The following is a 25,477-nucleotide window of genomic DNA, read 5'->3' on the forward strand; positions in this document are numbered from 1 at the left end:
GGAACTGGAGGTAAGGAGTCTGGAGAAAGGCCGGACTCTGAAAATACATCATCTACAATGTCTAGCACAGGAGTAATAGCAAGAGGCCTGTGCTGAGGAAGTAAAAGAAATTCTCTAAGCCTTTTCTTTGATTCTGAGTAATCTTGGCTCTCCCAGTGGAAGTGCTCCCTCATGGTATGCAGGGTTTCCCCAAAAGAATAATCTTCAGGAGGAGAGGCTGAAGGAATGGATTCTTCAGCATCAGAATCCTCATAGGGAGGAAGAGAGTATTCCTGTACGGAAGAGGAGTCAGAGGAAATGGAAACCTGATCTGAAGAGTCATAGTCTGTCTCTTGCCTAGGCCTCTTGTCAGGAGGGGGATGGGAACCCCAGATCAAGGTAAAAAGGTTTTCGACCATTTTGAGCATCTGTTTCTTAGGCATGGAAGTCTGTCCTGGAGAATGCTGTACTTGTTTCTTTGTCTTTAAAGCTGCTGTAATCTTTGCTTTTGAAGCTGAAGTAGGCTTTACATATAGCTGTGTAGGTCTGAAAACACCCTCAGAAGCCGATGCCTGCTCAGCGGCTCCGGACCCATCTGAAGGAATGAATTCCGAGTGTCCAATACCTTGAGTATCCAGAGGCCTAGCTGGCTCCACATGGGAGTCGTCAGCGGCCTGTGGCTCTAAGGTAGTGGGTGTCAGGGGCTGCAAAAGCACCTCACTGAGAACCGGCGACTGGCTTAGCGGAAGCCTCGTCGTCGGTTTTGGATCTCGGATGTCTGTCCTTCTCTTTTTTCTTGCGTTTTTTTAGAAACTCCGGTTGGCTGTTCCGACGGCATTATGTAATTGAATTTTCGGCCAAAGTAATGATAAGCAAAATCAAACCAACGCTTAATAGTGCGTTTGTTGAATCTAGCACAAAACCGTCAGCTAGCAACGTTATGATCAGGGCCTAGGCAAGGAATACAGTAAGAATGATAATCCTTATGAGGTATTTGCTTCCCACAAGAAATACAATTGTTAACTTTTTCTGACATCGGTCTGGAGCAAGAAAAAAGTTTCCCCAATGGGGTACTTAGCTTTAATGAAGACTTCTGATCTGAAATTCGTCTGTGAAAATCTCAAGAGTCGGCCAACCAGCACTTGCGAACTGCTTTTGCTTCGGGCACCACACAGCAAGAAAGACTGAAGAAAATGGCATTGGCTGCATCTTTTATACCCCTGGTGCACTGACGTCAGGGAAGAGGTGACAGCAACCGATGCCGGACCTAGACTTTGGAATTTTGGCCCACTGTGGGTAGCCTGCCAGCAGGATAACCCAAGAGTAATGACTGCAACAGTGAAACACGAACATATTTAGGTTTTAACTATTACAATTACTCACAGAAATTGATACTTGCACATCTGTGAGGTGCCCCTGTCTGACATTCGCTGATCCAAAGGTTGAGGGTATCCCACTTCCTCCTGCAGAGGCCATCAAAATGATGGCTGCATTGTTTGCCTATGTGGGGAATACCGGTTGCACTGGTAAAGGCCCTGGCAACACTATTCCATGCTTCAGAATTATATTCTGAGCTGGAATAGTCCTGCTGCAGCAACCTGGGCCCATGCTCCCTAACTAGGAGTCCAAAAAAGTCTTGGACACCTGGACACCTCAATACTGCAACCAAAGGTGCACACCCTCTCTAGCAGCTCCAGACATGCCTTCCATAGTTCAGACTCAATGTGTAATGAGCATTTCCCACCAATTACAGTTTATGTACTGCTGTTTCCAACCTATAGCATATCTTGCACTTATTGAGAGTGCGCACATTTTGGCTTTGCAACATTTGAAAATGTTGTGCATTACTTATCATTGTGCAAACATGGTAAGTGACTGTGCAGAATGCCAGGCACCATATTTGCATGATAGGAAGCAATATATAACAGTGCTGAACAATGCAATTTCTAGCTGATTAGGTATACAGGCACTTGTGTAAATGAGATAGTCTACACCTTATATACAGTTCTTCTACACTTGCAACTATTACAAGAAGAGGGTTGAAAAAACAGTTGAGTATCTTGCACTTTATTGCTGTAATCTGCAATCTCACAATAGTAAAACAAAACTTGCACACCTTGTACTAGAACCCTGTGCCATCTGCACACCACTCCTATACTTAGCATCTGCTACCACGGAATTAGAGAGATATCTGCTATCTTAGTAGTTCTTGTAAGGTTCTCACTGTTAATCATAGCACAACGCCACTTACCATAGATGCGCAATGTACAATATTATTAATTCAATGCATTCGTTTTGGCTGTCTGGGTCCTGTCTGTAATCTGAGTGGCCCAGTCCTCCAGTTTGTGTACTGCTGCATTTCGCACAACCAGGTGAGCAGAGCTAAACATGTTTATGCCAAGCAGTGCATCATGCAATTATGGCAAGAAAAAAAAAGGGATAAAAAATTAATTAAATCACAAAAAGCAGACTGTCCACATTTTTGCAGAATGCCCAGATATTTGTATCATATATTTGGCCTATTCCTTGTAAAATGGGTGGTTTATTGTGAAATCACTGAATATTGCAGTCAGTATATAATGACATATACATTTCTGTTCCGTACTTCATATCTTTCAGAAAATGCATGCTTACCCTTTGTCATGGAGTGATCCACTTTCATTATACAGGTTTTACAGCACAAAACCTTACCTACACATGCCGCACATCATTAATATTCATGGCACAAGATTGGGCAATGCCGCACAATGAGCAGTATAGCATAAATGAATAAGGTCTATGTAGGCTCTGCATGGAGCCTACATGGAGTTTATTGAATCCTGCAAGGAGTATTTTAACTTTATGTAGTTGTAACAACAAACTTTTGATAAAACATTTTCAGCCTATATTAACTGTGTACTTATATATTTATTGCATACAAGGAAGGAATCCAGGTGGCATAGTTATTGTTAAACAGAATAGTGGAGCGGGAACAGACAGGGAGTAGAGAAAAATTGTTCTGTATGACTGTGATGCCCCTGCACTGGTCCAGTAATCAAGGAGCCTCAATCCTCACCACTGGAAACAATGGGGAACATACACACTGGGAGGATGACAAGTACACACACAGAAAAGTGCAATTTCCCTTAAGAACACACAGAGATCACAGTCAGTTTGGGACTGGTTTCTCCCTCTTTCTCCAGATTACCAATAAAACTCCCCACTGGCACAGCTCTGGGGTTGAGATGTCAGCTGAGTGGCCAAGCCAAAACCTCCAGCACCCTCTCTCCAACCAGTGCTTCATGTCCCTGCCCAAGTAGCTGACATGCACACACACACACACACACACACACACACACACACACACACACACACACACACACACACACACACACACACACACACACACACACACACACACACACACCTGGGAAAGGCTGGCACAGGTTTACTAGTTATGCCCCCTTCTGCCCAGACTATAAGGTAGTTCCAGCTGCCACCAGCCAAATCTTTATCAACTACTCGAAGGCCCATAACAAAGGGTGCCCAATCTTACTGTGTAATGTTACTAATAATCCAAATGGTAGTCTGACCAAAAACAAGGCTATTTAGGAGTGGCCTGTACAGCGTCACTAAACAGATATTGAAGTACTCTAAGAGCTAAAATATGTCTCACAGATATCATCCACAAGGATAGGTTTAAATATATTTAATAATAAATAAACAGTAAAAGAACAAGACAATACTCAGCAGGTAATCAGTTACATCAGTGTTCAAAATCACAGGAAATATTTAAAACATTACAGGACAGTCTCAAATAAATAAAGAAAACATCTAAACTATATTTTACTATATTCCTATCTGAATCTAAAATAGTTACTATGCCCTAAAACAATAAAACACTTCTACATCTCAAACCTAGTAATTACTTCTCTTTCAAGACAATACAAAAACATTCTAGCTCTGGACATTGTATCTGCTACTGCACTTAAACTGAGAGATAACATTTACAGCACAATCATAAAACAATTTATTTTCAGCTATTTTCTTGAAGTTTTGCAAGTTAACTCTATATGTTCTAGTTTCTATTCTTAAAACATATACATTTGCACAGGTATATAGTTTATATACATTTCTGCTATTTTCCAGTAGGGTACAATGTGGACAAATCCTTGAAGCTCAGTATTGTACAAACCGTGTTCAACACACACTTCTATATCTGCAGTCTAATATGCACATAACATATAGTTCTAACACATTTGTAAGACAAGCATGTGAATTATGTTGATATTCACAAATGACATATGATTATTTACAAAATTCCTGATAGCTGGGCTGGCAGTACTTCCCTATGTCACCATTCTCACCCCCCAAAAAAACTCAAGCTAGTTTTTCAAGTGCCGCTTGAGAAACATTGCATGAGAGGGTTGGGCCTATAAGGGAACACCTTACCCCATTCTCTGTCTTGAGAGCCCATCTGTGTTAGCATTGCTAACTCCACTGCAATGCTGCACCATCATATCATATGCCCGCAACCCTAGGCTGCCAATAAACATCATCAAACGTAAAGACATTATTCTTTAAAATCATCATCAAACATAAGCCTGTATTCAATTGGGCATAGTCGCAAGAGGGCTACTGGTTTTAAAAATGCCCACACAAGGCAGCAATTATCCAGAGCTACTAGTAGAGTGGCAGAAAATGAATTTGGAATGTAGCTTTAAGTACTTGAATCTTCTTGTGAATTTTTCACTAAAGGAAGTAGATTGAATCTCGGCTATAGTGCTACAGCAACATCATGAATTATATGAGCAGTTTAATGCTGATTTCCTTGATGAGCAACTGTCTGGTGTACTAGATGTAGTACAGATGCATGAAAGAAAACATGTCAAAATTAAATTGAAAAAATTAAATCAAGACTGCTCTGACTTTGAAAATGGCCACATATTCACCTGGTCCAGAACGGACTTCTCAACCAATCAAGAAGCTTGATTCCAAGTTGAGCCCCACCTTCAGCTGAAAGAGTAGCAGATGATTCAGCCAATTCTACTACAATTCCTAAGATCATGCCTCCGTTAGGAGGGTGGCCTAATGGTTAAGGTGTTTGCCTTACAAACACAAGGTGCAGGGTTTGGGTCTCACAAGGGATGACTGGCTAGGATTAAAATGGCTCACAAGGGCAGTTAGCTTAGTACTAACCTATGAACAACCCAGCCAGTGATTCATCAATAGCTTTGCTCCAAAAGAATTTAGGTGCCAGGAAGAAAATGTCTGTCGTGGTAGCACAAGTGCATAGATCTGATACACCGAATGGCAATAAAATGATAACTGATGGTAGTGCTCCTTTCCTTCAGTCCAAATTAAATTTTCCATTGCCTATAAAATATAAGGAAGTGCCTTCAGAAAGGCAGTGTTCAAGGAGTCGATCCAGGATGAAAAAGAAACAAAATGTGGATATTATACAGACACCAACTACAAAGTGAGCTTGGGAAGGCCACAAGGTACTTTAGTATTGAACTTATCTACTTACACCTTGAGTCCAATGGACTTTGACCTTCTATCTAAATGCCTTTCCTTTATTCCAACCCAGGATGCTGATTTTACTAAGGTAATTTTAAGCTTGAAATTTTTTAGTAGGAGCTTAATGTTGAAATTGAACAATAGGAACAGCTCTGATAATCTTAAGTTATATGAAAACAGTGCTTTTAATTATTTTAGGAAGCCTAGTACTTTTGTTCCTAATTCACACCCCCTTGTAGCAGCCTTTGAAAAGTTATGCATCAAAGAATTTTATAGGATGGATGCTAGAAACAATAGATTTCATGAATGGTGCAATTTGACTAAAGATGAATTTAGGTCCTTATGTAAATTACAAGATATACAGAAATCATTATAAGACTTGCTGACAAGGATGGACCCATTATTGTGTTAGACAGCTTATGATATATCACATAAATGAAATCAATGTTGGCTTTTACAGTAAGATTACAAGGAAGCATGTTGAGTACATGATATTTAATGTTCATAATAGCTTGAGAAGCTTTTTATTTAAGAAAACTATTGATAATCCCTTATATGATTATCTGACTGTTGATAAACCATTGATACTAGTTGTCTCCTGAAAATATATAAAAATCCAATTTACCCTCCATTACGTCCTATTGTGTCTAGACGTCAATGGTGTACTGAACTATTTTCTATTTTTATTGAAAAAATGCTGAGACCTTTTTTGGATTCTACCAGTTATATTTTAAGGCATACTCAACATTTTTTGAGAGACCTGTCTGTGAATAGCAAAGGACAAGTATTTAGTACTAATTTCTTACTGGTCATTCTTGATGTCAAATCACTATTTACTGTGATTCCAAATGATGCTGGGATTAACAATGTTAACCACTATTTAACTGAGTATATACATTTTACTGATGATAAAATTGATTTATCTGTTATTTTCATGAGGTTGATTTTTGGAGAATAATGTCTTTATGTTTGATGATCTTTTTTATTGGCAAAAGAATGGTGTAGCTATGGGCACTTCTTGTTCCAACAGCTACACCAATATAGTTATGGCACTTTGGGAGCTTAAGCATGTGTTACAGGGACCCTTTAATAAGTCAGTATTTTTTTTTACTGGAGATTTGTTGTGGATGATATCTTTTTAATGTGGGGTGGCTGTCTAGAGGAGTTTCATGATTTTGAGAAGTTTATTAATTCAAGCACCTCATATCTCCAGTTTTCTTCATCATTTTCAAATAAAAGCATTGTTTTTTAGATGTGAGGATTATAGTGCAAGATGACTGAAAGATTTTTGACTAAGTTGTATAGAAAACCATGTCATTGCAATAATCTTTTATTTAGAGACAGTATGCATCCTCCACATATTTTTAGAAATGTGGTCAAGAATCAGGCTTTTAGAGCCTCTAGACTTAATGTTGAGGATGAAGACATTTAGACAAACTAGTGATTTGGTTAGTTCATTTGTTGATAGGGAATACAATGAATATGAAGTGCACTGTGCTGTAGAAGAGGTTGCACAATTAAGGGACAACTCTGCTAAACCGTATTTTTCAGACATCACTTCGGTTAATACTAAAGTGAATAAATTTAAAGGAAAAAGAAATCTGAAAGTGCCAATTCATTATTCTAATAATGTTAATTCATTTACTCATGTTTTAAGAAGTTTTGGCCAGTTTTAACCACTAATAATGATTTAAAAGAAATATTAGGTGAACAGCCAAGGTTCTTGTTTTAAGAACATGAAGTCTTTGAAAAGACAGCTATGTTACCCCAAAAAGAATATTGTCAGTAGTGGATTGAACTATACTAAACCCTGTGGTAAGTGTGGTATATGCAATCACTTGGATAGTACAGGTTTTTTCAACATCCAGATCAACATAAAAGTTATGTATTTAAGGTTGGTACTACCTGCAAGTCTATGCATGTTGTTTATTTAGCATATTGTATGGTATGTTATACATTTTATGTTGGCAAGACAGACAGGGTTTTAAAGGATAGAATTGGAGAACATCTTTATAATATCAACAATTGTACCATGACCAATGCCCTGGCCAAACATGTTAAAGAGACCACACACAAACATTGCTTCAAGTTTCTGGTTATTGGGAGAGTACATGAGGATAATCAGGGAGGTAATGTAAAAAACTTAACTGAGCAGCTTGAAGCAAAATGGATTATTAGGCTAAGAAGTGATTTTGGTCATGGTCTTAATGACAAGGTCCCTATTAAAGCCATGCTCAAGGTCAGGCCTTTGTTTAAATAGTATATATATTTTTTGTTATATATTTTTATGTATTGATGTGCTTTTTTATATTTTATTTGGATAGTTCAATCAGAGTTTCTAACTCTTAAGCTTATAAAGGTTGTTAGTACTTTAAATCAAGGGCTTATTTTGATTGGCTATATTTAATTGACTCTTATTTAATGGCAGTGTGAATGGTTGAAATGTTATATCTGAAGAAGCAGTCTTAACTGTAAAAGTGCTTATATTATTTTTTTGCAATAAAGTAAGCTTATACTGGATCATTCTGCTGCTCCTGAGCCCACACATCTTTTGGGAACTATTATAAATCTGTTTTACTATGATGTGTTTTATGGTTTAGAAAGTAAAGCTGGTGAGGTCAGTGGATGTATAATTAGCTAGATCTATTAGGGTCCAGCCTTGTATAGAGGAGTCAAAATGACTGTTGCCCAGGCATTAGGCACATTACCCAAAGTTAATAGGCCCAGGTTGAGCAGTTCTTGGTCCAATGTGATTTAAAGGAAAACTACATTTTAATAAATGGGGGGGGGGGCAGCAATCTGGGAAGGTTGGGTAAAACTTGCGCTAAATTTCTCTGCTAATATATTGGCTATATTTTCATTTTTGGAAATTATCTGTTAACTGTCTGATGTAACCGAAGGAAAGATTTGCAGTTTACTTTGGTATCTGTAATGACCATAACTTCAAATGCTGCTTTCTAATAGTATACCTAAGTTCCTTGCTGGCATATTTCAGATCAATCTTGAGGTAGGGGAATTAGAGTTCTTAAACTTTTAATTATTTTCAGCATTTTCTTATACAGTTTATTAATACAGGAGTTCCACCTGAGAAGTTTATTCCTGAATTTACCATTATATATAGGGCAGACAGGTAAAGACTTTACCATGTTGCTGTTTAGGCACTAGTAAAAATTGGAAGTGAGTTTGGGCCTATTGGCATGGGATTGCTGAGAATTTTGTGTAGGTCTTATATAAGCTGAAATAAAGTTGTCCTGGAGATAACCCTAAAGAAATCATCATCTGACAGTGGATTGGTACCACTAGGCCTGAAAGAGAAGTAGACCAATTTGTAGTCAACTTTAAGTAGTGATAAAGAAATGTGGTGTTTTGTATAGGCAGGGGCTAGGTTTGCAAGAACCAGGTTAAGGACAGTATAGCCTTTTGTGGATAGTTTTGCAATTTGTTTCACTGCATTAATGTTAATCTAGAAAATCATGAGAATATCCATTTTTAGAAGTGCAAGTGTGCCAACCAATGCTTGTGTAAAGATGTCCCATAACATGAAGATATTGATTTAGCTTGAAACTTAATAATGAGATGTTAGTAAGGTAATTCCATGATCTTTTGGGGGCATTGATGCAGATCTCTACCTTAGATCCTCGTGGAATTCCAGACTTGCTATATGTATTGCTATGCATACAAATTAAATCTATTTATGGAAAGAGCTGCAGCACAAAATTCCAAAGCAAAGACATTTATTTGAATTCCTGTTAGCATAGCAGCATTTTTCTCATGCCCAGATGCCCACCATTCTACTCTGGACAATATAGCAGCATGATGCCTGAGCAAGTGATGAGAAAACATTTGAATGTCAGTATCTGGAGTGTAAATGCAGAGTATAAAACTTGGAATTATTGATTGAATATTTTGATCATTTGTTACTGCCCATTACATCCTCTGGGCAACTTTATGAGAAGGAAATGATCTCTACAGGAGTTGGCTTAATACATGGTATAGGGTTTGACTCTGATTGCTGTTATTTTCTGTGCTTTTAATAGTCATTAGATGATAGCCTAGTATTTATTTATGAGGGAAGGGTTTCATATAATGGTTAAGGTCTTTACTTTACAGGTGTAGGGTTTGATTCTGAACTCTGATTGTTGGCTATGATTGTAATAGTTAGCAGACTGATAGCTTAGCATTTGTGTATGAACCAACTCTACTACAAAATGCTGTTTAAGCAGGTTCCAAAGCTGATAGCATCTGTGGACACAACAGAAGAAGAAGCTACATATGTAGCATATAAAATGTGGAAATCTTCAAGGTACGTCGAGAAAATGGTTGTCATCTCAAACTATAGTAATTTATAGTAAATTGTTCTCACACAGACAGAGTTACACATTAAAAGATTACTATTTTTCAGAGCTGCAGTGACCTTGAAGTGAAGATAATATAGTAAGGGGATGCAGGGGAGTTGACCCCCCCCCCTCTTTAGCTTTTAAGAATTACTGAGTACTCAAGCAGGTACAATCAGAGACAACTAATGCTATCATTCTGTAGTCACCTTCAGAGACTATCTTTATGGAAACTGATGTTCTAATTTAACATAAGGCATACTTTAGAAGAAGTGGTAATAAAAGTGAAATGCATTGCAAAATGAATCCTGTATACTGATAAAAAAAATCTTATTATTCCACAGATAGTAATACTGACCTATATCCTCTTTTGACAATGAAACTAGAGTATGTCTTTGTAATGTTAGACGACACCATGCTGCTACTGCAAAGTATGAATCTAATGACAATTATAATAATTAGGATTGCCTACAGCAGACCAGAGAATGTTTTGTTAGTGAACATAAAAATCTCAATATATGGAAATCCAATGTAAAAGAAACAGTGAAAATATGCATAAGTTTGCCATTTGCATACCAGTTGAATGGCTGACACAAAATATAGAAGCATTGGTGTCCACACATCAGGCTTAGATTCCAGCATTATAATTACTTATGGCCAAATAATTTTTGCAAGAATGCTGTTGAGGAATTACAGCGCACAAATTCTGGACATACCAAGAATCTCACTTAGCAAAAATGGGCTTAGTCATTGATGACTACAGATCTGTCCCTATCTCATTCAGGTTTCCCTTTTTTTTTTTTTTTTTTTTTACAGTGAGACACAGGCAGAAGGAAGAGTCTAGACAGATAAACCAAATGCTGGACACATAACATTGTCATATATTAGTAATCATAGTCTTTTTGACATGTGTACCCAAATAAATCACTTATTAAGACTATGGAATAAGTAACCAGTAGGTATCAGGCAAAGTACATCAATGGATGGATTCACAAATTCATAGTATTCATGGAGGAGACATTTAGTTTATTTGTTGAACTGGGAGTATGCACTCTCAATGGCCATACTTTGGCTCATAAGCAGTCACCTTTGAACTTTGAATTTTAACACATGATATTTCTGAAGAAAAGCTTTGCCCTTTTGTTCAGTGGTGTACTGCTTTACATAAAGCTACTTAAGATTTAAAAAGAATGCCCCATGAAGCCTGACTCTGATTATGGAAGTAACTGTGTATGGATATGTGTGTGTGTGTGTGTGTGTGTGTGTGTGTGTGTGTGTGTGTGTGTGTGTGTGTGTGTGTGTGTGTGTGTGTGTATGTGTGTGTGTGTGTGTGTGTGTGTGTGTGTGTGTGTGTGTGTGTGTGTGTGTGTGTGTGTCTGCACACAAGCTTATGTGTACATTTATGCCCATATGTACATGTGTTCATAGGTTCATAGGTTCATAGGAAAGTACTAGGCTATCTGCCCGAGGGCATCTATAAGCCCAGCCAGAATGTATTGGCTTTCGCTGCCCCCTTAAAATAGTTCCCCGTGCCTCTGTCCAGCAGAGCCATTAGTTCCCTATGCCTCTGTCCAGCAGAGCCACTGCAGTGATTCCCGGGGTAAATTTTCTGTTTCCCATCCACTCGTCAAGGTTTCTCTTGAAGAGTGTTAGTGAGGATCTCTGCCTAATGTAGATTGGAATCCTGTTCCAAAGCATGGGGAGTCTCTGGGACAGGAAGCTATCCCTCCAGCACGTCCTAATTATCATTGGATCCCTAGAGCGTGTGGCTCTTGGGGATTTGTTTTTTTTAGGTGGAGCATGTCCATCAATTCTGGGTTGGACATGGCCTTGTATGTCAGGCAGAGATCACCTCTGAGTAAGCGATATGCAACCAAGTACAGCTGGAGTTTCTTCAGTCGGGCTGCATAGGGCATCTGTTTGAGGCCAGTAATCCTCTTGGTGAGGTACTCCTGTGGTCTTTCCAACTGTTGCAGGTGTCTTGTAAGGTACATCACAAATGGGGCATTGTACTCTATGATGAGTCTGATGATTGATGAGTAGAGGGGCACAATAACCTCTTTTGTTCTAGATGTGATCCATTTGTGATTAGGTGGGCCACATAGAAGGATTTTCTAACCACCTTGGCAATATGATTATCAAAGGAGAGATTACTATGTACTTGGGTCCCCAGATCCCTTATTATATTTTCTGTATTTAGGGGACTACAACGTATGTGGTAGTTTGCGGGTACTTTGTTTTTTTCAAAGGGGATGACTATGCACTTTTTGGCATTTAGCTTGAGGCCATGATTTTGACACCAGGTATCCGTCTCAGTGAGACCCTTCTGGAGGATGTCTGTATCAGCCAGAGAGTCAATTATGGCCCTCAGTTTTCAGTCATCTGCGAACGTGGTCAGCCATAGTCTTCCTGTGCTTGCCTGTACCTCTGAGAAGTATATACTGAACAGGAGGGGTCCCAAGCTTGAGCCCTGGGGGACACCACTTGTAACCGGTTTAGAGTCAGACCTAGAGCCTGCAACTCTCACAGTGTGGGTTCTATCCATGAACCAATTGACAATCCATCTCATGACATAGGGGTTTATGTTCAGGCTGGTGAGCTTGTCTATAATACTAGAATGGGGAATGGTGTGGAAAGCCTTTGTGAGGTCTAGGTAGGCTGTGTGGACCTCCTTTCCCTCATATAAAACCTTGGTAATTGTCTCAAAGAAGTCCACTAGGTTTAGGAGGCATGATCTGCCCTTAACAAAGCCAAACTGGGTAGGGTCCAATGTTTGGAGGTTCCCAATGTCTCTGTTAATGAGTTCCATGATGATGCACTCTATAGCCTTGCAGACCAGGCTAGTCAGGCTTATAAGGCGATAGTTCCTGGGGTCAGTTGTGGCTCCACCTTTGTGGAGCAGGATAACTGTTGCTGTGTGCCACTCTATGGGTATGTAGCCTGTAGAGAGGTTGAGTTTGAACGGTGTGTTTAGGTGATGGGTTAGTTCATTTTGGAGCTTGTGTAAGACACCCTGGTTCCATTGACGTTGTGTTTTTGGCTTTGGATAGGGCTGTTTTAACCTGTGTGTCAGTGATTGCTGGGGCTCTACATTCTTCTAGTATGGTTATGGGCCCTTTAGGGGGTGAGAAGGGGGTGAAGTTTGCACTAAACCTGTCAGCCAGAATGTTGGCAATATTAGTCGGTTCAGTGTATTTTGTGCCATTCTGCACTAACTCAGAGCAGATCTGAGAGTTTCCACTTAGGTTCTTGACATAGTTAAAGAACGCTTTGTGGTTATCTTTGGAGTCCTTGGCAATTTTTCTTTCAAAGCTAGCCTTGGATGATTTTATGAGGGATCATAGTTTCTTGTTGATACTGATCAGGGATGCCTTTTCTTCTTGGGATTTTACTCTTTTCTGTCCTAGTTCCCTCCTTCTATTGTATAGCTTATTTATGGCAAGGGTCCACCAGACTGGTTTCCTTTTCTTGGAGGAGTGAGTCTTTGTTTTGCTTGGGATAGTACGATCCATGCATTCTTGCAGGTGCTCATAGAGTGCCTTTGTAAGGTATTTAGCAGCTTGGACAGCGTTGTCCTTTAGCATGGGGGCTGTGAACCTTTCCACCTTGGTCTTAAGTAATGTGAAGTTTGCTTTTGAAAAGTTTTTCATGGTGATTGCCTTGATTGGGGGTGGGGGTGGAATGTGGATATCCAGAGTGATTAGTCTATGGTCTGATCTAACCAGCGAGAGATTGACCTCCGGTGTAGAACACCGGTCGCCCATGTTGGTGATGACCAGGTCCAATATGTTATCACCTCTGGTGGGGGTGTTGACCAGTTGATCCAGGGCATTTGTGTTTATAAATTCTAGGAAGCACTGTGCAAGGGAGTTAGGACTTGAGTAGTTCACCCAGTTAACGTTTGGGTAATTGAAATCACCCAATATTAGGGCATTTGGTAGGACCTTCATATTTTCCAGTGTCTCCAGAAATGCAGACTGGGGGTCCCGGGTCATGGTGGGTGATCTGTAGCAAGCTACAATTTGAATTGCAGTTTTGCCCATTGTTAGTTGCACTTGGATGATCTCTGAGGCATTGTGCTGTGTCACTAACCTGGAGGTGTGGGTATCCTTGATGAATATGGATACACCCCCACCTTTTGTGTTTCGGTCCGGGTTCTGTGGCCTAAAAGTATGGTATGAGTTATAGCCTGGTAGTGCTGGGGTGATCTTTGGAACCTTAAACCAGGTTTCTGTTACTGCACAGATATCAATGTTCTCCATACTGAGGAGTGCCTCGAGTGCATGTATTTTGAGGTTTAGACTTCTGGCGTTGAGTAGCATTACCCTCAGTTTTTGGTTACTTGTGATATTTACGGTGGTGGGTTTGTCTTTTGAGCCTTGCCTAAAAAAGGCACTATAGGGGTGGCAAAAGCCTTGGCCAGTATTTGAAAGCCTAAGGGTGACAGGTGCAAGCCATCTCTTGTGAAGCAACGTGGCTTGTCGAGCATGTCATCTCAGGTGGACAGATACTGGAGCCCCTTTGAATGATACCAGAAACTTAGCCAATTGTTGAAATTGATCATTTTTTTCTTTATACTGTGGTATCATTCTTGGTGAGGGCAGGATGCTACTCAGGGCCAGGGTCATACTGACCTGGGCTACGTGATCAGAGAGCTCTTCCATGTCTCTTTTCATGTAGTCCAGGGAGGTACATCTCAGGTCATTCACACCAACATGGACAATGACAGAGTCGTATTTGTACTTGTTCTGGACTGACCTGAGTACTTGTGTTATGTGGCAGATCCTGGCACCCGACAGGCAGCTAACTGTAACCTTCTCCTCTTCCAGCCTAGTTAGTGGGACATCAGTGTGCCTGGCTATAGAGTCGCCTATTACTAGTGTGTTGAGTATGTTATTTTGCCTTAAGGGTTGTAATTGCATGGCACACTGATTATGTGAAGTATCTGTTTCATGGTTTGTGATGGGGTGTGGTCTGCTTTGGAGGTGTCTGTTGCTTTTGCAGATTTTTATTTACAGCCTCCAAGTATGTTTTCATGTATTTATGTGTGCTATTTGCCGGTGTTGGTTTAGTAAGTCTATGTGAGACCAGTGGTGTGTTGCAAGTATTTTCCTTCTCCTCTTGACTGTCAGTTCCAGTCTTGGGTTGAGAGAGATTTGCCTCCAGTTTTGCTGTATAATTTCATCTCTCACATATATTAGTGTTTGGTGGTAGGAGGAGAGGGTTGTCTGTGTACATGAGGCAGTTGTAACATTGCCTGAAAATGCCCAGATTCACCAGTTGGGCTGGAGTGTGTTTACATGTATAACATATAATATCATATAGTATACATAATATAATTGTATATGAGTACACATGTTGTAAATATAATCATTTTTTAGGGTAGCAAGATGCTACAAGAACTCAACAAAAATGCCATTATTAAGCTAAGTCAAATGAAACCTGAAACTAAGAGTACACCATTTGCCATTTGCTGATAAAGGGAGCAAACAAACAATTACCTTTCATGTATTTTACTATAATTATCAAGATATGAAAAAAAACCCAGCATCCATATAGTTTTGTATTGTTATGGGGAAAGTAGAAAATATTTACATTTAACACATTTAACTGACAGCACAGTATAGCTTGTAAGTTTCAAAAGACAGAGTAGGGAATGACACATTTTTTTACATTCCATTCCATTCCATTTGTAATGGCTTTACTTCAGATATGAAATGAACACATATACCAGATTATCTGCAGTCTGGAAATGCTCATAAGTACTGCCACTGGAGTCCCTGAATGTCTTATAGGACAATACAGTTTGTCTTATGCTTAATACCAATATAGGGATATTTAATCCCTGCCAGCCAAAGGAAGCTTATCCCTCCATTAGACTGATTGGTTCAGCTTTTACTTTCCCACCATCCAACATGCTGAGTAGGTACTGTGGGTGGTGAGTCGCCCCACTTGTATTCCCATGCCTCATTTCTGGGTATGTTCAACAGGTGAAAGACTGATGTATAAAGGTGTACAGGAAAGGTTCCCAAGACAGATGAGGGGACACTAAGATATGCCTATTGGCTTTGTGTTGGACTTGTAAGCCAGCATGAGTGGGATCATGTTAAATGGCAAAAAGTTGCACAAGCCCATTAATCATATGGTTGACAATAAGGTGATTATCAATATAATATGAATGTTTTAAGGCTGTTACTGTATTTAGATTGGTTTGCTATCTATTACATGATAAAACATTATACTGGCTATTGGCATTTTGTCTTATTTGAGGAAGGGTACGAGACAAGCTGGACAATGGAAACTATTTAATTTTTAAGGCCATAAAGTTCAAGGGAGAGTGATGTCATGAGGTTCCCTGAGCGATGCATATTTTACTTGAAATGGCCAAACTTAAATTTGTAAAAAAATTCATAATAAATCTATCAAGGGCACGTTCATGACTAAAAATATAATCCCCTATGAAATACAGTATTAATCAAGATTACAGGATTATTAAAATAGCATTTTAGCTCCATTAACCTACAGCTAAATATTGCAAAGATAATAAATTATTTAAAAGTGTTTTTTTTCCCAAATGGATAAAAAAACAGAATATGGAACTGCAGATGGTTTCAAACAGAAGATTTTGCTTACAGTTAAACAATTAGAATCTCATAGATTAATCTGTTTTTGAGCTTTGCTGTAATATAATCAAGTTAATATTAATGTACCTCCATGCTTCATGCTCTGCCAAGTTAATGAATTTAATTCATCCTTCCACAATAATAACTGTATTGTGGACGTTAAGCAGTGCAATGACAGAAATAGGAAGTAATTCTACAAAATATCTTGTGTCCTTTTTTAAGCGATATAAACACCATGTTCCACCAGTTTTATTGATGACTGTAAATGGTTATAGCACAATTCCTTTTTTTTTACTTTTAAAATGTGATATATTCTATGTATACAGTATAAATGGCAAAAATTTTACCTGCAAATGTTTTTTTTTTTTATTTAAAGAAAACTGCTTAGCACAGAACAGGGAAGTTTTACTAATGTGCTTTTATTTCTGTTTGGTGCCACAATTACAAATTGACTCTGAACTGTGAGAAATCAATTCAGTTGTTTTGTGAGATGACAACCAGTGTACTATAAAAAAAGATAAGGTAGCACTTTTTTTGTTGTTGTTTGTTAGTGAGTGCCTCTGATGAAGATGATCTATAGGAATTAAATATTACTTAGAAAAATACAAGTAAAACCAACAAATATTTGCATTGTACCAAGGAAAGTGTCAGCACAATACATGCCTTTGATCCAAATCAGTGTTATAATGTTATGTTAATTTCTAAAAAGAAAAAAGCTAATAAGTTCTACTAAGCCGTTAGTTAGTTATATCTTCCCTTGTGTTTAACCAACACATGCAATCTAACTTGTTCCAACTTGTCTAGTAACATTTTCTTCATTGTTTTACTCAAAAATTAAAACATAGAAAGAATTCTACACATCAGCTATATTTCCTGTAAAGCAAAAAGACCTAACCCCCCCTTTAAAATGTCCACAGATATTTCACTGACATGTCACATTCTGCTTCCCCATTTTCATTTAAACTATAAGCAATTAACTGTGTCTCTCATTGTTTATTTCTGAAGAAATCAGGGATGCCCTATATAGGTTCATAGGTAGGTACCAGGCTATCGGCCCTAGGGCCCATACAAGCCTAGTCAAAAAATGTACCCTGGCTTTCGCCACCCAAGAAAATTATTTTCCTGTGCCCCTGTCGAGCAGAGCCACAGAAGTGATCCCCAGGGTGAATTTCCCATTTCCCATCCAATCATCAAGATTTTTCTTGAAGAGTGCTAATGAGGAGCTCTGTTTGATATAGATAGGTAGTCTTTTCCAGAGTATGGGAAGTATCTGGGACAGGAATCTATCCCTCCAGCATGTTCTGTTTATTGTGGTGACAAGGTTTAGGTCCCTAGAGCATGTAGCTCGGAGGGATTGGGATTTCTTTAAGTGGAGCATGTCCAACAGCTCTGGGTTTGACATAGCTTTGTATGTTAGGCAGAGATCGCCCCTGAGTAGGTGATATGCGATGGAGTAAAGCTGTAGTTTTTTGAGACGGTCTGCATAGGGCATCTGTTTGAGGCCAGTAATCCTCTTTGTGAGGTATTTCTGTGGTCTTTCCAGTTGTTTTAGATGTCTTGTGAGGTACATACCAAAAGGGGCATTGTACTCTATAATGGGTCTAATGAGTGATGAGTAGAGGGGAACAATGACCTCTTTTTTTCTGGATGAAAATCCTTTGTGATGAGATGAGCCACGTAGAAGGATTTCCTGACCACTGTGGCGATGTGATTATCAAAGGAGAGACTACTGTCCACCTGTGTCCCAAGGTCTCTTATCACATTTTCGGCATTAAGTAGACTACCAGCTATGTGGTAGTTCATGGGTACAGAGTTTTTATCAAAGGGGATGACAATACACTTTTTGGCATTGAGCTTCAGGCCATGGCTTTGACACCAGGTATCTGTCTCAGTGAGGCCCTTTTGTAGTTTGTCCACATCATTAGGAGTTTCGATTATGGCTCCTAATTTGCAGTCATCTGCAAACTTTGTTAGCCAAAGACCTTCTGTGTTGGCCTGCACTTCAGAGAAGTAGATACCAAACAGGAGAGGACCCAGGACTGAACCCTGTGGTACTCCACTTGTCACTGGTCTGATGTCGGATTTGGAATCCGCTACTTTCACAGTGTGGGTTCTGTCCGTGAGCCAGTTGGCAACCCATCTTGTGACATAGGGATTTATACCTAGTTTAGTGAGCCTATCTATAATTCCAGAGTGGGGGATGGTGTTGAAAGCCTTGGCGAGATCTAGATAAGCTGTGTGAACCATTTTACCCTCATCTATGGCTTTGGTGACTGCTTCAAAGAAGTCAATCAGGTTTAGGAGACATGATCTGCCTTTTACAAATCCAAACTGGGTAGGGTCCAGAGTTTGGAGATTACCAATGTCTTTGTTTATGAGTTCCACGATGATACATTCCATGGCCTTGCAGACCAGGCTCGTCAGGCTAATGGGGCGGTAGTTCCCGGGGTCCGTCATGGCTCCCCCTTTGTGGAGTGGGATAACCATCACGGTGCGCCATTCAGTGGGTACAAAGCCTGAGGTGAGGCTATGATTGAACATGGTACTTAGGTAGGGTGACAGTTCATTCTGTAGTTTATATAAAACGCAGCCTGAGATATTGTCAGGTCCCATGGATGCTGTGTTCTTGGCTTTGGAGAGTGTGTTTTTTACCTGTGCAGCCATGATTATAGGAACTTTGCATTCTTCCAGTATAGAGATGGGCCCTCTAAGGGGTGAGAGGGGGGGTAAAGTTAGCACTGAACCTATCTGCTAGGATGGTGGCAATATCAGTTGGTTCTGTATATTTAGTGCCATTGTGCTGTAACTCAGAGCAGATCTGAGTGTTCCCATTTAGATTCTTGACATAGCTATAGAATGCTTTGTGGTTGTCTTTAGAGTCAGTGGCAATTTTGTTTTCGTAACTAGCTTTGGAGGATTTTATGAGGGATCTCAGCTTCTTACTGAGATTGACCAGGGAGTTCCTCCAGTCATGGGATTTTACTCTTTTTTGCAGCAGTTTCTTTCTTCTGTTGTAGAGTTTGTTTATGGCAGAGGACCACCAGATTGGCTTCCTTTTTTTGGAGGATAACATCTTGGTTCTATTAGGGATAGCATGATCCATGCCCTCGTGTAAGTGCTTATAAAGTGCATTTGTGTAGGATTTGGCAGTCATGCCTCTATTGTCCGTCTGCATGGGTGTCATGAAGTTTGCCACTTCTGTCTTAAGAAGTGTGAAGTTGGCTTTGGAGAAGTTTTTTACGATGGTTTCCCCTAATTGGGGGTGGGGGTGGGATGTGGATGTCTAGGCTGATTAGCTTGTGGTCGGATCTGACCAATGAGGAATTGACCTCTGGTGTGGAACAGCGGTTTCCCATGTTGGTAATGACCCAGGTTTAGGATATTGCTGCCCCTGGTGGGGGTGTGAATAAGTTGATCCAAGGTGTTGGAATTTATGAATTCTAGAAAACGTTGAGCAAAAGAGTTGGTACATGAGTAGTTTTCCCAGTTAATGGTGGGGTAGTTGAAATCGCCCATTATTAGGGTGTTGGGTTGTACCCTAATACTTTCCAGTGTATCAAGAAATGAGGAGTGTGAATCCTGGGGCATGGTGGGGGGGTCTGTAGCAAGTTACAATTTGGATTGCGGTCTTGCCCAGAGTTAGTTGCACTTGGATAATCTCGGATGCATTATGCTGTGCAACTAGCCTGGAGGTGTGGATATCCTTAATGAATATGGACACGCCTCCGCCTTTAGTGCTTCTTTCTGGGTTAGGTGGCTGAAAGGTGTATATAGTACAGCATAATGAATGTAACAGAGAGTGTCACAATAGAAGTATTGTTAGACAGGATCTGAGAACAGAATATCTATTGCAATAAAATACTTTCTTCAGAGGGTAAAAATATTAAAGAACAAAAAAATGTTATCCACAATAATTGTAACTCCATGGCTGACTATACCCCTATGAAACACCAGCCAATACATTATTAACTACACATGAATATTAATGTTACAGTACACAAAAATGGTATTTAGTAAAATGAACATCTTATAAAAGTAACACTACTTGTCAAAAATGATAACTCAGACTTATAAAATATAGGGCTTCTGATTATTAACACAGAAGACTATGGCAGTGAGCTGTTATTAAGCTGCTTTCTTTAGTTCAGTGTTTGATTACCCTGAAGATTCCATTTGACTGTTGTGTGACTCTGATTGACTCAATTAACAACCAGTCCTTTGGACAATTGCAAAACTGAGCTAGGTTTCTTAATGCTGTCCTAGACACCATGCCTATTAACTTCATATGAAATGCTTCTAAATACACATATACATATATACAAAATGTAGGTTTCAATCTCTCTCTTTTGATGATATACAACCTGTGAATAATCTGCATTAAACTAAACCAAACATAATTATTTTGTAATAAAAGGATTGTGGTTGCTTTTTATCATATAGAAGGTGACATGTATAACATATATAGAATGAAAAAGTGTGAATAATGTTGAGCATATGATTACTTTCAGTGGGAATGTAGTAGAACAGCTTTAAACTAATCTGTATTCACAAATATTCACATATTTATTCCTGTTTACTGTTTACTTATTGACACTTGTTTAAAAGGTTTCCCTAAATGGGCCTCAAATGACAGTTTTAAATGAGCACACTTGTTTAATGTTATGAAATAAAACAGAGTCATGAAAGATATCAGTACAAAGTGTGAAAGGCAGAAAAACAAATTATATAATTCTGTAAAATAAAATTTTAAAACAAGTGTAATTTTGTGGTAACATCTTATAACACTAAAATATGAAATAGAAAATTCACCCCGGGGATCACTCCAGTGGCTCTACTTGACAGAAGCACTGGGAACTAAGGTTGGATGGCACGATGCCAGGGTAATCCTATGGTCTAGGCTTGTAAAGGCTCCAGGGCCATTAGCCTAGTATACACCTATGAACCTATGAAATGCTGCAGCTATAATTGTGTCAAATTATAGGAAAAATAATAAGGAGTATAAACTATACGGTAAACAAAATATTTGTAGTATGTTCCCCTCAAAAAAAAAAGGAAAACATGCATTACTTTATTTGGGCTTTTGCTTGTTTGACTCAACCATTCCACCATGGGTGCTAAGCTTAGTATTGCTACCTTTATTTCACTAGTCTGTGATTCTGGGGCTTGATTAAAGATTGAGACAGAGCTATCTTACAGGATTCCCTTTTGCCTAAGGCACGGGGATCTCAGAGTTGGTATATATAAGTAGTAAGGGTTGTGAGCTTTGAATTACTCACATAGTGGGCACAATATATTTTGAATGGGATTTATTAATTTCCACTTTTACACAACAAAATGAAACTTTAAAAAATCCACATCAAAATAGAAGTTCACATGTAAACTTTAAAATCCCCCTGCACTTCAGCATGTATGTGACTTCCTGGGGAGTTTAACAATCACCTTATTATAAATCACGCATTTATACAATTGATGCAATTGATTTATTAATTAAATTAGCAAAGACAATTGAAATAAATGTATTACTGTATTAATGATATTCTTATTTATGCTGGTAACATATATTGACAAAGGAAACAATTTAAAAAATAGATTATTCAATCAAGCATGAACAATTTATTTCACTGTTCAACCCGTCATGGAACATTCTATTAAACTTACTTAGTTTTCCACTTATTTAACTGGAAACATGTATGACAACCTGCATGCTCCCAACAGTTCTCAGTACTACAAACTTAACTGAATCAGTTGTACCCCCATGTATTTCCTTTATATGTTGATCTACTGTACCTGTAGGGGCTCACTTTTAGCCTTTCTTATGTGTTCCTCTTTTTGGTCTGCCCAATATGTCATTTAGAATCTATACAATTACTTTTAATAGCATACACTGTGGTGACCCACCACTGAACCAGTAATCAAGGAACCTAAATCCTCACCATTGACAACAATTGGGGACATTTATTAGCAGGATAACAGGTACACACACGGTATTTCCAGATGCAGCTCTATGCATCAAATGCAATTTCCCTTAAGAGCACACAGAGACTGCAGTCAGTCCAGGGCTAGTTTCTCCCTCTTTCACCAGATCCCCAATAAGACTACCCATTGGCACAGCTATAGAATTGAGATCTCAGCTGAGTGACCTCTTGCTGTAAGGTGACAACTCTACCGCTGCACCACTGCACCATCCAAAGGTTTACTAGCTATGCTCCCTTCTGCCCAGACTATTAGGTAGTTTTCACTGCCACCAGTCATTCCTTATCAGCTGCGTTAGGACCCTTAACAAAGGCTGTCCAATCTTACTGTGTAATATTAATATTAACACAAATGGTAATTTGACCAAGAGCAAGGCTATTAGGAGTGGCCCACACAATGTCACCAAATAAATATGCAAGTACTCTCAAAACTTAAATATCTCTACACAGATCAGCCACAATGGAAGGTTTAAATATATTTAATAATAAATAATTAAAGGACAAGACAATACTAAATATATATTCACAGTGACATCAGAGTTAAAAACCACAGGAAATATTTAGAATATCATTGCATTACAGACTCATACAAATAAAGAAAAATAAACTCCGGGATTCAGGAAGACATATTTTCCATGCAGGAACAGTGTAGCCCCTCCTGCATGGAAAATTGCTGCCGAGCAATTCAGGATAGTGCGTTTTTCAAATGCACGAGTGGCCGTACACTGTTCTAGCATGGAAAACCATGCGGCATCCAAATCACCTCATTTGCTGGGGAAAACCATGCAAATGAGGTGATTTAGTGATTCACCAAGCTCCCAGGTCTCCATTCTAGAACAATGTCAGTGCAGAAATATATTCGGAAAATAACTGAGTACATTTCTGCAACTGACAAAATGGAGGTATGACAGCTCATGAAAAAGCATGTATTATGTACATTAGACATGCCAATGGCTAAATATAAGGCCAAATATGTGCTATAGACTGAGGGTGGTGAGGAGGAGAATGCTGACAATTAACCCACATTGAGGAGGAGGAGAAGAGTGTACAGACACAGGGTAACCTACCAGGGCCTACATGAGCTGGAGATATTGGAGGACTATAGGCTGGACAGGGACATTCTGCAGCAAATTGTCCAGCTGTGCTGTCCCCACCTCACACACACAGAAGCAACAGAGGAAAACCCATCCCATTGGATAACAAGGTATGTGTAGGCTTAAGAATACTAGCCACAGATACCTTCCAAAGACCAACTGGGGATATCATGGGGGTCTCACAGGCATCAGCATCTAGGGTACTCCACCAGTTCCTGGATGCCATGACACCACATGCCAATGAGCACATATATTTTCCCAACACTCGTGAGGCATTGATCAGAAGTATGCATCTCTTTCACCATATAGCAGAATACCCTGAGGTAGATGGTGCTATAGACTGCACGCACATCCACTTCAAAGCACCACCCGGTAAGTGGGTTAGGGTCTACCTAAACTGCAAGGGCTTCCCCATCCATCAACTGGCAGGTCATGTGCGATGCCCAGGGCATTATCATGAATTTGTGTGCTGGCAGTCCTGGAAGCTGTCACGACTCCCACATCTGGCATTGCTCACAGCTGTTTCAGGGGTTTGCCGGGGGGACATCCCATATGGCCATCTAGTGGGGGATGCTGGCAATGCACTGGAGCCATGGCTGATGACACCCATCAGAAATGCACACACACACACACACACACACACACACACACACACACACACACACACACACACACACACACACACACAAACAAGAACACCATAATGAGGCACACGCACAGACCAGGATCATTGTAGAGCATGTGTTTGGGATGCTCAAGTCACGATTCCACTGCCTTAACATATCCGGTGGAGCCTTGCAGTACTCTCCAGCTACAGATACACAAATTGTCATAGTATGTGCCATGCTACACAATATGATCCTGTGGAAACAGGTGCAGCAGAAACAGCAGTGGGCAGGGCCACACAGCCCCCTACCATTGCCAAGGCCAGCACAGGCACAGAGGGACTCGGAGGAGGAACATCCTGAGCCTGCCCCTGTAGGCAGAAGGAGGCACACTCAGTACGCTCAGGCCTTGGCAAAGTGGCAATGCATAGCACACACACTGATACTGTAGGAACCCAAGGACTGATACCTCTCTCTGACTCACACATACAGTAAAAAGGATGCCAAACATGACACAACCTGTACTTTACCATGTATAGGGAGTGTACTATGCGGGTCCAACATAGTCAGCCCTCTAGCACCATGCTCAATACTGGCCCAGCAACAAGGCAAGTCACCTTTCCTATCAATTACTGAATGGAGTAGTATGTTCTGATAGTTGTATGTATGGTAGGGATGCAAGCATGCAAGGGAATCGGGTGGCTGAATGGGATAGTAGCAGACAGCTGACAGCTATATGGGTCTGCAGGAAATCCATAACAAATACTGGTGTCAACATACTAGACAGTACTACACAAGGTGACATCTCCCACCGCAGTACATGTGATGCCCCAAATAATTGTGGGTGCCAATAAGTCACACATATAGATGTCAATGAGGGTCACATACCCACCACCACCACCCTCACCCAGCAGGACAGGTATCAATGACCATAAATAAAGGCTGGGCTAAGGTCCCCAAATGATGGCAATGGTGAACAGCCCCCCCTCCAGACCTACACAGACATACTATAACAGGTCTGGCAGGTGCATTTTAGTTTTGAAGGGTATGAAGTCTGAAACTGAAATTTATGCCATTAAAATCTAACAGGTGTACTCTACTGATATGCCTCCTTTCTGCATGATAGGTCACAATACAATATGAAATGGAAGCCAACAGTGTAACTGAAATACCAGTACAGTCACTGCAAATGTTTGAAGTCTTCAGGTGTGCACACCCCCCCCCCCAATCCCATGTAGAAATGCAGTAACATGTAAGTTTGAGGAGTAATATCACTGGAGCACAAATTGCCAGAGCTGGCCCCAATCTACATTGTTACATGTGTACAATATGCAGTGGTTAGTGTGGTAAGTTTGTTGTATGTTTAATATT

Source organism: Protopterus annectens, chromosome 7.part0, assembly GCF_019279795.1.
Source record: "Protopterus annectens isolate FY-2018-M chromosome 7.part0, PAN1.0, whole genome shotgun sequence".
In the NCBI taxonomy this organism is placed as follows: Eukaryota; Metazoa; Chordata; order Ceratodontiformes; family Protopteridae; genus Protopterus; species Protopterus annectens.